This window comes from Oryx dammah, unplaced genomic scaffold (genome assembly GCF_014754425.2).
Source record: "Oryx dammah isolate SB20612 unplaced genomic scaffold, SCBI_Odam_1.1 HiC_scaffold_13, whole genome shotgun sequence".
In the NCBI taxonomy this organism is placed as follows: Eukaryota; Metazoa; Chordata; class Mammalia; order Artiodactyla; family Bovidae; genus Oryx; species Oryx dammah.
This window is the reverse complement of record NW_024070197.1, coordinates 6,090,182-6,106,742: the sequence shown is the minus strand read 5'-3', so window position 1 is coordinate 6,106,742 and position 16,561 is coordinate 6,090,182. Positions and strand designations below refer to the sequence as shown.

Genomic DNA, 16,561 nt, shown 5'->3' with positions numbered 1-16,561 from the left:
TACCTAAAAAGTCAAAAGAACTGTACTCATGAAACTATAAGATGCTGATGACTGATACCAAAGATGACACAAACAGATGGCACAAACATATACCATGTTCTTGGACTTAAAGAAGTAACACTGTCAAAATGACCATATTATCCAAGGCAATCTACATATTCAATGCAACCCTTATCAAATTAACAATGACATATTTCATAAAACAAAGAAAAACTTAATTTGTACCAAAATACAAAAGACTCTGATATCTAAAATGATCTTGAGAAAAAAGAACAGAGCTGGAGGAATCATGTTCCCTGAGTTCAGACTATGCTACAAACTTACAGTCAACTAAGTGAAAGTGAAGTCGCTCAGCTGTGTCCAACTCTTTGTGACCCCATCGACTGTTGACTACCAGTTTCCTCTGTCCATGGGATTTTCCAGGCAAGAATACTGAAGTGGGTTGCCATTTCCTTCTCCAGCCGATCTTCCTGACCCAGGGACTGAACCTGGGTCTCCTGCATTGGAGGCAGATGGCTTTACCGTCTGAGCCACCAGGGAAGTGGTATGATGATGGCACAAAACAGAAACACAGATCAGTAGAACACGACAGAAAACCCAGAAATAAACCAATTTACTTAGAGTCAATTATTCTATAACAAAGGAGGAAAGAATATAGAATGAAGAAGTCTCTTTAATAAGTGATGCTGGGATAAATGGATAGTTACATGAAAAAGAATGAAATTCCAACATTCTCTAACACCACACACAAAAGTAAACTCAAAATGGGTTAAACATCTAAATGCAAGACCAGGTACTATAAAATTCATAGTGGAAAACAAATGCAAAACACTGACTAAATGTCAGCAAAATTTTTTTGAATCTATCTCTTGAGTCATGGTAATGAAAGCAAAAACAAACAAATGAGACCTAATTAAATTTAAAACCTTTTTGCAAAGCAAAGGAAAGCAAAAAAAGAACAAAAATTCAACTTTTGGACTACGAGACTATATATGCAAATGATGCTACCTATAAGAGATTTATTTCCAAAATATACAAACAGTTCATACAGCGTAATATCAAAACAAACAAACAAACAAACGACCCAATCAAAAACTGGGCAGAAGATCAAAACAGATACTTCTCCACAGGAGACAAACAGATGGCCAACAGTCACCTGAAAAGATGCTTGACATCTCTACTTATGATAGAAATGCAAATCAAAACCACAAAAATGCATCACCTCACACGGGTCAGAATGACCACCATCAAAAAATCTACAACAATAAATGCTTGAGAGGGTGTGGAGAAAAGAGAACCCTCCTACACTGTTGGAAGGAACATAAATTGGTACTGCCACTTTGGAGAATAGCAAGGAGGTTCCATAAAGAAATAAAAATACAGCTATCACATGAACCAGCAATTCCAATCCTGGGCATATATCCAGAAAGGATGAAAACTAATTCAAAATGATACATGCACCCCAATGTTTTTAGCAGCACTATATATACCAGCCAAAACACGGCAGCAACCTAAATGTTCACTGACAGACAAAGGGATAAAGTATATGTGGTACATATACACAAGGGAATATTGTGAAGTGAAAGTAGCTCAGCCGTGTCCAACTCTTTAAGACCCCATGACCTGCAGCTGCCAGACTCCTGTCCATGCAATTCTCCAGGCAAGAACACTGGAGTGAGTTGCCACCCCCACAGCATAAAACACAACGAAGTAATGACTTTTGCAGCAATATAGACAGACTTAGGTATTATTCTAAGTGAAATCAGACAGAGAAAGACAAATATCATAGGATATTATATGTTGAACTGAAATAAATGATACAAATGAACTTATTCACAAAATAAACTCACCAGAATAAAAAAACATGGTTACCAAAGGGGATAGTACAAGATGATGATGGGGGCAGGAAAGGGAGAGATAAATTAGGAGTCTGAATATTTACAAACTAATGTATATACAAAATAAATGAACAACAAGAACCTACGATAAGCTCAGGGAACTATATTGAATATCTTGTAAACCAATGTATACCTCAAACACAAAATTATAAATTAACTATACTTAAAAAGTGGAGAAGGAAATGGCAACCCACTCCAGTATTCTTGCCTGGAGAATCCCATGGACAGAGGAGCCTGGTGGGCTGCCATCTATGGGGTTGCACAGAATCGGACACAGCTTAAGCAACTTGGCATGCATGCTTTGGAGAAGGAAATGGCAACCTACGCCAGTGTTTTTGCCTGGAGAATCCCAGGGACAGAGGAGCCTGGTGGGCTGCCATCTGTGGAGTCGCACAGAGTCAGACACGACTGACGCGACATAGCAGCAGAGGCAGCAGCATACCTAAAAAGAATGGTTAAAACAAAAACAAAAACACCTCTTGCAGAGATGTTCACAAGATGTTTCACAAGGGTGTAAAAACTACTAAAGGGGGAAGCAGTCTATGAAACAAGACATGTTGACAAAACCGAACACCCACCAGCAAAAGAATTTACTTGGAACATTATTTTACACTACAGACAAAAACGAACTCAAAATGGTTCAAAGACCTAAACCTAAGTCCCAAATGTATAAAACTCCTAGAAGTAAACATGCAGGATATGTTTCTGGAAGTTGGACCCACAAATGATTTACCAGATATAACACCAAAAGCACAGGCCACAAAATAAAACCAGATATTAATAAACTGAACTATATCAAAATTATAAACTACTCTGCATTAAAGTGGAGTGAGTTTGAAAAGACAATCAACAGTAGAAGAGAAAATATGTGGAAATCATACATCTGATAGTAAGTCAGTACAAAGAATATATAAAGAATTTTAAGAGGGACTGATCACCAGTTCCACCATAGGGACCATTCCCCAATCAAACATCCAATGCATTGCAAATACAAAACAGAAACACTAAGAGTAACACAGAAATTTGAACTCAATGATAAAATTAAAAAATACCTACAATGCACAGAACAACAGTGCAGCCAATAGCCTCATAGATATGACGACGTGAACTTGGACAAATTTGTCCTGGGATAAATTCCCATACCATTTACAGAGGCTAAAATATATGGTCCTTGATACACATCAACAACACTGTCATGGTGCCCTTGACAGTCTCCAAAGTCAGAAAATAACCTGGAAAGATGTATCAGGCTCTCGTGATACTTTCTCTCTCATCATCCTAGAACTGACCACTCAAAAGGATAGCTTCAAGTGGTGACTTCAAGTGGTGACTTTGTACAGAGCAAGAAAATAACATTAGGAATAGTGTCTCCATCACAGTTTTCTCTTACCTACTAAATCCACTCCACAGAGACTCACCAGAGGATGCCAATTAAACATAGGTGGATTATCACAGCAAGGAAACCAGATAAAATTTCAGACCCTCAGGAATATATTTCAAAGAAATTGAAGAGGTAAAATGATACAAAGTAAGGAGAATGGAACATCAGGAACAGTCAACATTCCCAGACTGGGTAGAGCAGCACAAGAGTAAAACTAATACAACATGAAGGTCAGACATTACAGCACCTTGAGATGGGACCATGCGCTCGACCTACAGATGGCAAGCTAAGAGCCTGCGAGATTCACATATGCTCCCCTCGTAGGATCTAGGATCAAAAAGATGATCTCTCTATCCACTCTTACATTCTCCTAAGTAACAACCACAGAGGATCCAATCCACCAACTTGTCCCACTCCTAAACAGAAAAAAACAGCCCTTTTGAGACACTCGTTTTTCTTTATATGTTGTAGTTTTGGCTACTTTTATATCACTCCCCACTGTCCAGAGCTTTTTCTCATGCTCCAACGTGGAGATAATATTCAGAAACAGAAATTCTAGGACTCCCCTGGTGATCCAGTGGTTAAGACTCATAATTTCAAATGCAGGGGCTGCAGGTTTGATCCTTAGTCAGGGAACTAAGATCCCACATGCAGAATGGTGCAGCCAAAAAAATGTAAACAAGCAAAAACAAACAAGTAGATATTCAGCATTATCAGAAGAAAGAAATCTAAAGTGCTGTGGATTTTTTTAAACACTGAGCCAAAAGTCAAAAGGTAGAAAACAGGAAATCAGGTTTTTTGGTATTTTTTTTTTTAACATTTGCTAGTGAGCTTTGTACATAATTAAGCTCTGGGACAACCTCAGATATTACATGAAACAGACACAGCATCTGAAGAGGGTCAGTTTAACCTTGTGAAGCTGTGTCATGCCCCAGTCACCAGAACTCTCAGATGAAAGACATCAGGGCCTCCCAAGGGGCACACAGGGAAAATGCAGATACCCAAGGGCAGCTCTGGAAGGAAGTCATCCTCACCCAGAGACAGCAGATTCCTGTAGGTCTCCAGCATCACGTCCCTGTACAAGGCCCTCTGAGCAGGGTCCAGGAATTCCCACTCCTCCTGAGTGAATTCAATGGCCACATCCTCAGAGGTCAGTCGTTCCTGAAATGAAATCACATGTCAGCAAAAGGGCCAAGAAAAGTTCTCATTTTCATGCGAAAGAGAAAGGGTAGTAAGGGGTATGGATTGACTTGGTTGAAGTATGTGTTCTAACAGATCCATGCAGGGGTATCTGGAGAAATTATGCATCTCTAATTTTAATTTCTTATGCTGTTTCATATGGCCTTATGAGATCCTCCAATTAATATGGATTTTTCATCATTATTCAAAACCCATGAAATATATGAAAATAAAGCTCAACACTGTTTTGGCTATACAGAAGTGTCAGATATTATGTTCTACCCAATGAGAGCAATTCATTATCTAGATGAGGTACAGCATGAGTGGTGTCTTCAGAGATGACAAAGTCCATGGCACTTTTAATGGAAAGGTCTAAATTTTCAGGTATGATGTTGATAACAGCAGCAAGGACCAAAAGTGTCTGAAGGCTTCCTGTTGCTCTAAATTACTGTAGTCTTACTCTAAATATTAAATAAGTACTTTACAGGCAAGAACCTGTCATCAATATAATAGCTTATTAAAGAACCATCTGTTCCCACCTTAGAGAAGAAAACCTGTTGTCACAGACACTGAGAAACTCGACTCAGATCAAGAAGGTAAGAAATGTTACATGAAGCACCTGCACTCAGAAGCTTGGGCTCAGCAACTGAAGCTTAAGCATCTAACAGTTAATACAGAGAACAAGTCCTTTGACAGAGGGCTCCTAAAGAAACTTCAAAGAAGTCCAAGGTGAGCCTCCTCCCTGCCCCTCTGTCTTCTCTGCAGGGGGAGCAGCTCTCTGGCCTCGGGCCTTCATCCCTTGAAAATGGACACCTGTGCCAAATTAGTCTCTACCCCCTCCCTGATCGAGAGAACCTCCCCCGTGTTGAGTGATCACTGTCTGCAGTGGTGGTAAAGGACTGGAGACACTGACTGATGAGAGCCACAGCAGCTTGGCAGCCCCAGGTCCTCGGACCATCTCACTTATTCCTACCCAGAGCTTCCAAACCAGTGCCATTTCAAGGGACTTTGACACAGCAGCCAAGTTCCCTGGAGCTGAAGCTGCCACAGCAGGGGTGGCTGGCTCCAGGGCTGGAAGTGGGACTGTGTTTGGGAGCTTCATCACTGTTATGCCAGGAACCCTTCTCTGAAACAGTAGCTCTTCTAAGCCATGGGGCTTGGCCCTCTCAAAGGCCATGGGGCTCTTTTGCCTGATGGTGGTCTAGCTCGTCTTCTTCACAATATGAAGGAGCTGTTTCCACCTCCCACAGTTCTTTCTCCTATGTCTGCCCTGTATGTTCCCTTTCCTGGAATTCCCCAGGCAGCCTGGGGAAAGTGGTGGGCTCAGGGTTTGACAGAAGGAAAACAAATAAATATTGTATTAATATGAAAAAAAAAAAAAAGTCCAAGGTGAACAATGTGGAATGGCATGAAAGGTCATTATAGATGTGGATACAGAAACACAACTGTTAGTAATTTACTACTTAAAACACTAAGAAGATTGTTTAGAAAATTTCAAGGCCATAGATTATACTGATAACATAATTTCAACTAAAAAAAAAAGGTGATATGTAGTTTTTAAATCATGTCTTCTATCTAAATCACAGACTTGCACATGCATGCATACTTATCTATAAAAAATTAACTGAAATGAGAGGATTGGTCTTTTGATAGATTTTTTTGGACAATTTTATATTATCCTTTTATTCACATGTATTTCAGCATCCTTCAGACGATAAAAATGTATCCTTTGTACTCAGCTGAGTTTGTCAACAGGATTCTATACTAGGCTACCAAAAGAAAACCGGTAAAAACATTTAAAAAAAAAGAATACCTGAACTCAATTCAAAATAACATTACCATATACAAAGATACAATTTTATCCATTTAAATTTACATAGCAAGGCATTAACAGAAGCCAAAGACTTTATTGCTTTTTTTCCCATTAATAAAACTGATTTCAAATTAGAAGAGTCATTAGATTATGACAAAAAAGAATTATCACAACAGCAAAGTAAAAAAACTTCTTGGAGAATTAAAAATTATGTCAAAAAGGGATATGGAAAAAAATACAGTATTAAGCAAGACTATCTGAAGAAACATCATGATAGGAAGGAAACATTCAATACATCCCCTCTGAAATTACAGTGGCACGAAAGGAGCTGTCCAGGGTGCCTGTATTTCACCACCATATGATGCACAGGAGCAGGGGCCACTAGAAGAAGTAACAGGAGGAAGACAAGAGACACAGAGTTTGTCAGAGAGTTGAAACAGGTAGTACTCACAAATCTAAGGACATGGAAAGGTGAAAAGTGAAAGGATGGAAAAAGACAGTCCATCCTAAAGAGAGCAGGGGATACTGTTATATCAGACAAAATAAACTGAGGAAAAAAAAAGTGCAATGAGATAAATATTGTGTAATGATAAAATGGTCAATTTACCAAAAAGCTGTAACAAGTAAAAATATATATACATCTAACATTAGATATCTCAGAAAAATGAAGCAAATATTGAACAGGCATGTACAGATCACACGGCCCAACAAAAGCAGAAAACACATGTATCTCAAGGACACAGAAACCATTCTCTATGAGAGACAACATGTTAGGCCAAAATTAACCATTTTAAGAGACTGATACCATAAAAGTATCTTCCCTAACAACAACGAAATAAACACAAGAAAAAAAGAAACTTCCTCACATGTACATTAAACAACTCACTCTTACACCACAAATGGGTCTAAGAAAAAAAATCACATGGAAATTTTAAAATACATTGATCAAAATGAAAAGACAACATTACAAATTTTATAACACACAGAGACCACTGTACTAAAAGGAAAATCTGAAAGGTTAAATGCTTACAGTAAAAAAGAGAAAAGATCTTAAATCTGAAATCTATTTTTAGACCTCTAGGAAGCAGAAAACAGAAAACAAACTAAACTCAGGTTTAAAAAAAAAAACAAAAAAACAACTCAGGTTTAGTAGAAGGAAACATGTAAGTAAGAAAGATTAACCCAGAGATACAATAGAAAGTAGAAAAATATAAAAATCAACAAACCAAGAGTGGATGTTTTGAAAAAACTGTATAGGAAAACCCCCACGTAGACTAAGGACAAGAGAAAAAAAGATCCAAATAACTAAAAATAGATATGAAACTGGAGTGATTACAATTGATGTCAAAGAAAGTTTCTAAAGATAAGGAAGTACTATGACCAATAATGCCTATAAGTGACAGTATATAGGAAATATTGGCAAATTCTTAGAAACATACAAACTATTTTACTTATTAAGAAATAAAAAAATTGAGAAGTGTTGAAAGTGAAAGTGTTAGCCGCTCAATCGTGTCTGACTCTTTGTGACCTCATGGACTGTAGCCCACAAGGCTCCTCTGTCCATGGAATTTCTCCAGACATGAATAGTGGACTAGAGAGCCATTCCTTTCTCCAGGGAAGCTTCCGACCCAGGGAGAGAACCTGGGTCTCCCACAATGCAGGCAGATTCTTTATGATTTGAGCTATCAGGGAAGCCAATTATAACTAGAGAGATTTAAAAAGTAGTCAGAAACCTCTAAGAAAAATACAGGACCAAATTCTACCAAACATTTACAAAAGAATTACCACTAATCTTTCTAATTCTATGAAGCAAGCATGATTCTAATAGTTTGCTGATTTCCCAAAGACACAAGAAAGGAAAACTAGAAACCAATACCCCTGATGAATACTGATGCAAAATTAAAATACTTGCAAACCCACTTCAACACATATTAAAAAGATCTGGAGAAACAGACACAGAGAACAGATGGAAGGGGAAGGGGAGGAAGGAGAGAGTGAGATGTATGGAGAGAGTAACATGGAAACTTACATTACCATATATAAAGTAGAGAGCCAATGCGAATTTGATGACTGACTCAGGGAACTCAAACAGGGGCTCTCTAACAACCTACAGGGGTGGAATAGGGAAGAAGATGGGAGGGAGGTGACATATGTATACCTATGGCTGATTCATGTTGATATTTGGCAGAAAACAACAACTTCTGTAAAGCAATTATCCTTCAATTAAATAATTTAAATAAATAAATAAAAAGATCTGACACCATAACCAAGTGGATTTTATTCATGTAAGGCAAGGAGACGTCAACACACAAAAATCAATTAATATGACACACTACATTAACAGATTAAAGGGGGAAAAAAACAGTATTATCTCGATGCAGAAAAAAACATTCGACAAAAATTTGACAACCTTTCAAGATGGAACACTCAACAAACTACAAACAATAAATTATACCAACATCAACATAAAAAATGCCATTATGAAAAGAGCACAGCAATGGGGAAAGAATGAAAGCTTTTCCTCAAGGACGCACACTCTGCACTACACTTCAACAAAGCACTGAAACCCTTAGAGCAATTAGATGAGAAAAGGAAATCAAAGGTCCCCAAATTGAAAAAGAAGTAAATGTATCTTCTTTCCCACATGACAAAGTTTCATCAGTAAAAATCATAAAGATTACAAAAGAAACATGTAATATCAAAAAAGATTCTTTAATAACCACACAAAGGGTCAATCAACCAATTAACTCATTATCAAAACTGCCATGACAATCTTCATAGAAGCAGAATAAAACATCGTGAAAGTCACAGAACTATTGTAAGAGCAAACAGCAAAACTCTTGAAGTGGGAAGATGGACATCTTTCTATTTCAACACCTATTACAAGGTAATCAAGGTGATGTGGTACTGATATAAAAACAGACAAATAAGCCAACTGAACAGAACACAGTACTCAGAAATAATTCTTTGTGTATATATACGTAAGGTATATTCACACGGATGTCAAAATACACAAAAGGGAAAGGACAGGCTCAATTGATCTGATTCCCAGATTTAACCAGCTATTGTGCATACTAACACCTGACTTTCACGTGCAGTTTCCTTACCCTGATTGACAGAGCAGACAGCTCATCCAGATAGGCCCTAAGCAATCCCTGCTGCCCAACAGCACTGAGACCCCATATCCAACCTGTGGGTGAGAAGCCCTGCCCAGGACGGTGCCCAGGGGAGCCTCCTCACAAGGGCCAGGTCACTGGGCCATGGGGAGATGGGATCTAGGTGGAGACGACAGGACCTGAGGGAAGGCCCCAGGTGAGTGTGAGTGTACAGGAGTCACACAGGACACTCCAGAGTCAGACATGATTAGTGAGTCCAGAGAAGGGCATTTTAGGAAGGACAGACTAAATATGACCTTACCTGAGAAATAGCCATGCCTCACTCCTTTTCTTTCCTCTTCCTTAACTTCAGGGCTTCCTCAGGCAACACGAGTCTTCAGAGGTCTATCATGAAAGTTGAAAACATGCTGTTTAATGCTTAGAGTCAACACATCCCCTTCTGCCTTGAGCCAGCATGGGGAATCTCGCCCATGGCAAAGGTCATGAGGAAAAGGCATGATGGGCAAAGGCGAGATCAGGACTTGAGGGGACCCCCTTCTCGAGCATCTATCCCAAAACCACAATCTGTCTGTTTTACTATTTCATGCCTTTCACCAACTCTTCTGACATTAACAGAGGGCTATCCCCGACCACCTTTCTCTGGAAAAATCAACTTAGGGCTCTAGCTAATAAGTCTCCTGGACATGAGAGGAATATTTCAAATCAAACCCCCTCTGTTAGCATTCTAGCTTGCTTGGCAGGTTTATCCAGACTCTTACAGCTATGCATATGATTGTTCACAACCTCCCAGCTGTGAGAGGCACGGGAAGCCTAGAACATAGAGCCTTTTAAAGAGTTAAAAGTTCTTAGAGTAGTCCTGGTGTAGGATTTCATTATTGGGCCAATGCTTGTTGCTAAATTCCCATATCTCTTATCCACTGTGCACCTGGGACTGCGTTAGTTAACATAGTTGGAATGTAGGAAAAACAAGTGTAGCCTTGAAATTAACCACATCAGACTTCTGAGCTAACTGGTTCTTTCTTGTAACTCACTGCACTTTTGCTCCCTGAGAAATGTAACTCTGTTTAACATTTTCTGAGGCTGATGTAGATTAGAAATATAAAGAAAAAACATTTCAAGGGAAAATAAGTTTTCTGGTTGAACAGCCTTTATCAAAAGAGGGTCATAAAATGTTCACAGGCCTCCAAGGCCAGAAGATAATGTACACAACATCATTGTGGGAAAGGTATAAAAGTCCCTTTTGAAAATAAAAGTAACGGCTTCGCTAGAAGAATCTCGGTCACCCTGTGTCTTTTTTTACTCTCACTTACTCTTTTTTCTGGCTGATCCCTTGGAGCATAGAGGCTCCCTGCATTCACTTAATGCCCGGATTTCTGAGACCTGAACGGGAAGATGTTCTGTGTTTTCACTCCCTCGGGAGACTGGGAGGGCACCTGTGGCTTCCGTGAACAGGGCAAACTCCTTGTCTGGGATTTTATTGGCTTACTATGTAAACCAAGGAATATCAGCCTCTTTCTCTCCTCTATTTTCTTATCTACAACATTCTTTCCTTATCATTCTCTAAATCAATCGCCGACTCCGTCCTCACTTTGAATTACCCTGGATCCACCAGGGCTGGACCCCAGCACCCTTCCTGAGCCCCAACCACACAAACAGGGAAGCCCTCATAAAGAGGAACAGACAGTCCCCTGTGGAGGAGTCAGGAGGGACTCACGACAGTCAACTTCCACAGAGAGACCAACATGGGACTTTCCCACACTTTCCCTTGGATCACACTCCCCTCCTGATGAGGCCTCATGTACACAGCAGCAGGAGGCACCTCCGCTGACCAGGCAATCTCCTTCAGGTCACACAGCAGCCCTGATCCATCCTGACTCAGAACAGAGCACCCCCTTCCTCAGCCCAGATCTCAGCCCTCAGGACTGGGAGGACTCAAGAGTCCTGATTCTCAGTGAGGGATCCAGACTGAAATCAACTGGGCCATCTTAAACATTCTTGAGCTGTGGACCAACACAAACTACCTGAAGGGGAATCTCTGGTCAGAGGATACAAAACATGTGTGTTGGGAGCCACGTTAGGCATTACTGAGAAAATGGAGGCATGGCCGCAACCCCCTCTCCTTGTCCTGCAGGCAAGGACCCGGGATGAAGGAGTTAGGTCTTGTGGTTCTGACTTACTTCAGCTTTCCTCGCTTAAGTTGACTGAAAAGAATGTTAAGGTGCTTATTGTCCTTGAGAGGAGCAGGAGAAGGCACAAAGCTTTCTGCAGTTGTGCCCAAAGAATAATCCATAAAGGTAACCACTGACATTTGTTCAGGATCTTTACAAAGAGTGTTCCAGGATGAGCATGTAGGCCGCAGCTTGAGGCCATAGGAAGGACTGTCATCTGAGACCTACTTGTGAGGGAAATGTTTATGGCAAAGGAAGTTTGCTGAACTTAGGGTTTAGGAATAATTAAGAAATGGAGTGGCCATCATGGTCAACAAAAGAGTCCGAAATGCAGTACTTGGATGCAATCTCAAAAACGTCAGAATGATATGTTCGTTTCCAAGGCAAACCATTCAATATCACAGTAATCCAAGTCTAAGCCCCAACCAGTAACGCTGAAGAAGCTGAAGCTGAACGGTTCTATGAAGACCTACAAGACCTTTTAGAACTAACGCCCAAAAAAGATGTCCTTTTCATTATAGGGGACTAGAACGCAAAAGTAGGAAGTCAGAAACACCTGGAGGAACAGGCAACTTTGGCCTTGGAATGTGGAATGAAGCAGGGCAAAGAATTGCAGAGTTTTGCAAAGACAATGCACTGGTAATAGCAAACACCCCCTTCCAAAAACACAAAAGACTCTACACATGGGATATCACCAGATGGTCAACACCGAAATCAGATTGATTATATTCTTTGCAGCCAAAGATGGAGAAGCTCTATACAGTCAACAAAAACAAGACCAGGAGCTGACTGTGGCTCAGATCATGAACTCCTTATTACCAAATTCAGACTCAAATTGAACAAAGTACGGAAAACCGCTAGACCATTCAGGTATGACCTAAATTAAATCCCTTATGCTTATACAGTGAAAGTGAGAAATAGATTTAAGGGTCTAGAGTAGATAGATAGGATGAACTATGCCTGATGACTATGGGGTTCATGACATTGTACAGGAAACAGGGATCAAGACCATCCACATGAAAAAGAAATGCAAAAAAGCAAAATGGCTGTCTGGGGAAGCCTTACAAATAGCTGTGAAAAGAAGAGCAGTGAAAAGCAAAGGAGAAAAGGAAAGATATAAGCATCTGAATGCAGAGTTCCAAAGAATAGCAAGAAGAGATAACAAAGCCTTCTTTAGAGATCAAGGCAAAGAAATAGAGGAAAACAACAGAATGGGAAAGACTAGAGATCTCTTCAAGAAAATTAGAGATACCAAGGGAACATTTCATGCAAGGATGGGCTCGATAAAGGACAGAAATGGTCTGGACCTAACAGAAGCAGAAGATATTAAGAAGAGGTGGCAAGAATACACAGAAGAACTGTACAAAAAAGAGCTTCATGACCCAGATAATCACGATGGTGTGATCACTCACCGACAGCCAGACATCCTGGAATGTGAAGTTGAGTGGGACTTAGAAAGCATCACTACGAACAAAGCTAGTGGAGGTGATCGAATTCCAGTTGAGCTGTTTCAAATCCTGAAACATGATGCTGTGAAAAGGCTGCACTCAATACGCCAGCAAATCTGGAAAACTCAGCAGTGGCCACAGGACTGCAAAAGGTCAGTTTTCATTCCAATCCCAAAGAAAGGCAATGCCAAAGAATGCTCAAACCACCACACAATTGCACTCATCTCACATGCTAGTAAAGTAATGCTCAAAATTCTCCAAGCCAGGCTTCAGCAATACATGAACTGTGAACTCCCTGATGTTCAAGCTGGTTTTAGAAAAGGCAGAGGAACCCGAGATCAAATTGCCAACATCCACTGGATCATGGAAAAAACAAGAGAGTTCCAGAAAAACATCTATTTCTGCTTTATTGACTATGCCAAAGCCTTTGATTGTGTGGATCACAATAAACCGTGGAAAATTCTTCAAGAGACGGTAATAGCAGACCAGCTGATCTGCCTCTTGAGAAACCTGTATGCAGTTCAAGAAGCAACAGTTAGAACTGGACATGGAACAACAGACTGGTTCCAAATAGGAAAAGGAGGACGTCAAGGATGTGTATTGTCACCCTGCTTATTTAACTTATATGCAGAGTACATCATGAGAAACGCTGGACTGGAAGAAACACAAGCTGGAATCAAGATTGCCGGGAAAATATCAATAACCTCAAATATGCAGTTGACACCAGCCTTATGGCAGAAAGTAAAGAGGAACTAAAAAGCCTCTTGATGAAAGTAAAAGAGGAGACTGAAACAGTTGGCTTAACGTTCAACATTCAGAAAACAAAGATCATGGCATCCGGCCCCATCACTTCATGGGAAATAGATGAGGAAACAGTGGAAACAGTGTCAGACTTTATTTTTGGGGGCTCCAAAATCACTGCAGATGGTGACTGCAGCCATGAAATTAAAAGACACTTACTCTTTGGAAGGACAGTTATGACCAACCTAGATAGCATACTGAAAAGCAAAGACATTACTTTGCTGACTAAGGTCCGTCTAGTCAAGGCTATGGTTTTTCCGGTAGTGTTGTATGGATGTGAGGGATGGATTGTGAAGAAGGCTGAGCGCTGAAGAATTGATGCTTTTGAACGGTGGTGTTGGAGAAGACTCTTGAGAGTCCCTTGGACTGCAAGGAGATCCAACCCGTCCATTCTGAAGGAGATCAGCCCTGGGATTTCTTTGGAAGGAATGATGCTAAAGCTGAAACTCCAGTACTTTGCCCACCTCATGCAAAGAGTTGACTCATTGGAAAAGACTCTGATGCTGGGAGGGATTGGGGGCAGGAGGAGAAGGGGACGACCCAGGATGAGATGGCTGGATGGCATCACTGACTCGATAGACGTGAGTCTGAGTGAACTCTGGGAGTTGGTGATGGACAGGGATCCTGGTGTGCTCCGATTCGTGGGGCTGCAAAGAGTTGGACATGACTGAGTGACTGAACTGAACTGAAGAATAGTTAGAAGCTAAAAATTTAAGGAATGTGGTAGTGCTAGCATGTTTTACTATAGCTTATACAGATTAGGAATTTCAGAGATATTAATAGCTAGAAGCCTTTTTAGGCGATAGTAAGTTTAGGATGCTAAGGGCAAACAGGATTTAGAACGATAAGAAATAAACTGAGGAATCTGGTTTGCAGCCCAGACATAAGCATGAATTACAATGTTATCACACGTTAAAGTAAACAGGATTCTGAGAGAATAGCTGAAGCAGAAACTCTGTTCAAAGGGCAACAATGTTTTATGGAGACAATAAATCTGGGTGAGGGGATACTGAAAATGCCAAACCTCTAACGGAATGTTTTTCTCAAAGTATAAAACAGAACCTGAAGCTTGAAATAACCATGCAGTCCCGTACCTTGAGTCAGAGGCTGCATCGTTCTCTGCCGACACCGCTCATCTCTTCAGGATGATTCCCTGGCTGCTGGAGCTGGACTCCAGCACGTGTATGCAAAATGCGTCATCAATGAAACATGAAGCCTGGACTGAGAAGCATTCAGAAGAGAAAATCATCACCCCCCCCGCCCCACAACTCTCTTTTTCTTTCCCAGCCTTACTAAGGTGTAACTAACAAAAACGGTATAAATGTACTGTGTACAAAGTGATCATGTGATAGACTCATACACTGAATAATTATTATAGTCAAGGAAGTTACACGTCCACCTATGACTACACTGTATTCTTTCTCTCTGGGCGAATTTCAAGGATATAGAAACACTACCAGCAGCATTCAGTACCTCAGATTCCCAGAACTTATTTTACAACGGAAAATCTCTACTCTTTCACTACCAGTGCCCTATTTCCCCCTCCACCCACCTCCTGGTAACAGCCTTATTACTCGATGGCTCTATGAGTTTGACAGGTCTAGTTTCCACATAGGGTCTGTCCTCCTTTGTCAGGCTTATTTCACTTGGCATACTGTTCTCTAGGTTCATTCATTCTGGCATAAATGCAGGATCCTTGATTTTTATATTTATATACAGAGAAAAAAACAGTTCATGAATATACAGTGTATATAAGAAGTATTTCTATACCACACTTTTGTAACCTATTCTTTTGTTAATAGACATCTGGGCTGTGGCTATGCCTTAGCTACTGCAAATCCAGTCACACTCATGGGACTGTGGACATATCCCTGAAAAACTGATTGCTTTTCCTTTGGATATCTGTCAGAAATGGGTTTGACAGTCTGAAGGCCTGTTCTATATTAATTTGTTAAGGAACTTCCATTTTATTTTCCAACATAGCAGTACCATTTACATTACCACCAACAGTGCAGTTAAGATTCCGTGTTTTCTGTATTTTGCCTGTATGTGTGCTTATTTTGGGAGGGACAGGAGTGCATAGAACCCAGCCTGGCAGCAAGACACTTGCAGCTGCATCTTCTAGAGGACAAGCCTCCAGGCTGCAGATCACTGTGGCATCACTGCCCTGATTTTTTGCAGCCATCCTCCCCGACGTCACAGGATTTGATGACTCTTCTAAGATTGGGCCCAGAGATCCCTACCGAGCAGGACCACCTTATAACAAGCATTCTGTGATCTTAACCTTACAACTGCTATTTTCCCAGCAGGACTCACACAAACTTGCAAACTTTCATTGTGTCCAACAGAGTGTCCAGAGCCCAAAATGAGCCTCGAACCCTCTTATACAAACACAAAGCATTCCAAGCCCTGATAGACCCTCTTATACAAACACAAAGCATTCCAAGCCCTGATAGCTCATGCATGAGGCAAAAAACAAAAGAGGACACCTAGGGATCCACAGACACAAGACACCATATTTTCATTTACAGCGAGTGATCCAGGTCAAACATTTAAATCTCCAAAGACTATGAAAAAGAGGGATAATCCCAATGATGCACATGGCCCACTGAGACCTCAGCATCTTCCAAGGAAACACTCCAGATTCTCTTGGTATCTTCCCAAATGCACATGAACCTTTCTGCACCGGCAACGCCAAGTACACAATGATACCAAAGTTGATGCAAAAAATGACTTGAGATTTTCCCTGTTATTCTA

The 16,561-nt window shown here is 40.5% G+C and overlaps 1 pseudogene; it reads left to right on the top strand.

Annotated features, from left to right (window-relative positions):
* The first annotated feature begins 5,189 nt into the window (after positions 1–5,189).
* Positions 5,190–5,663, top strand: LOC120873055 (annotated as a pseudogene).
* Positions 5,664–16,561: the final 10,898 nt, after the last annotated feature.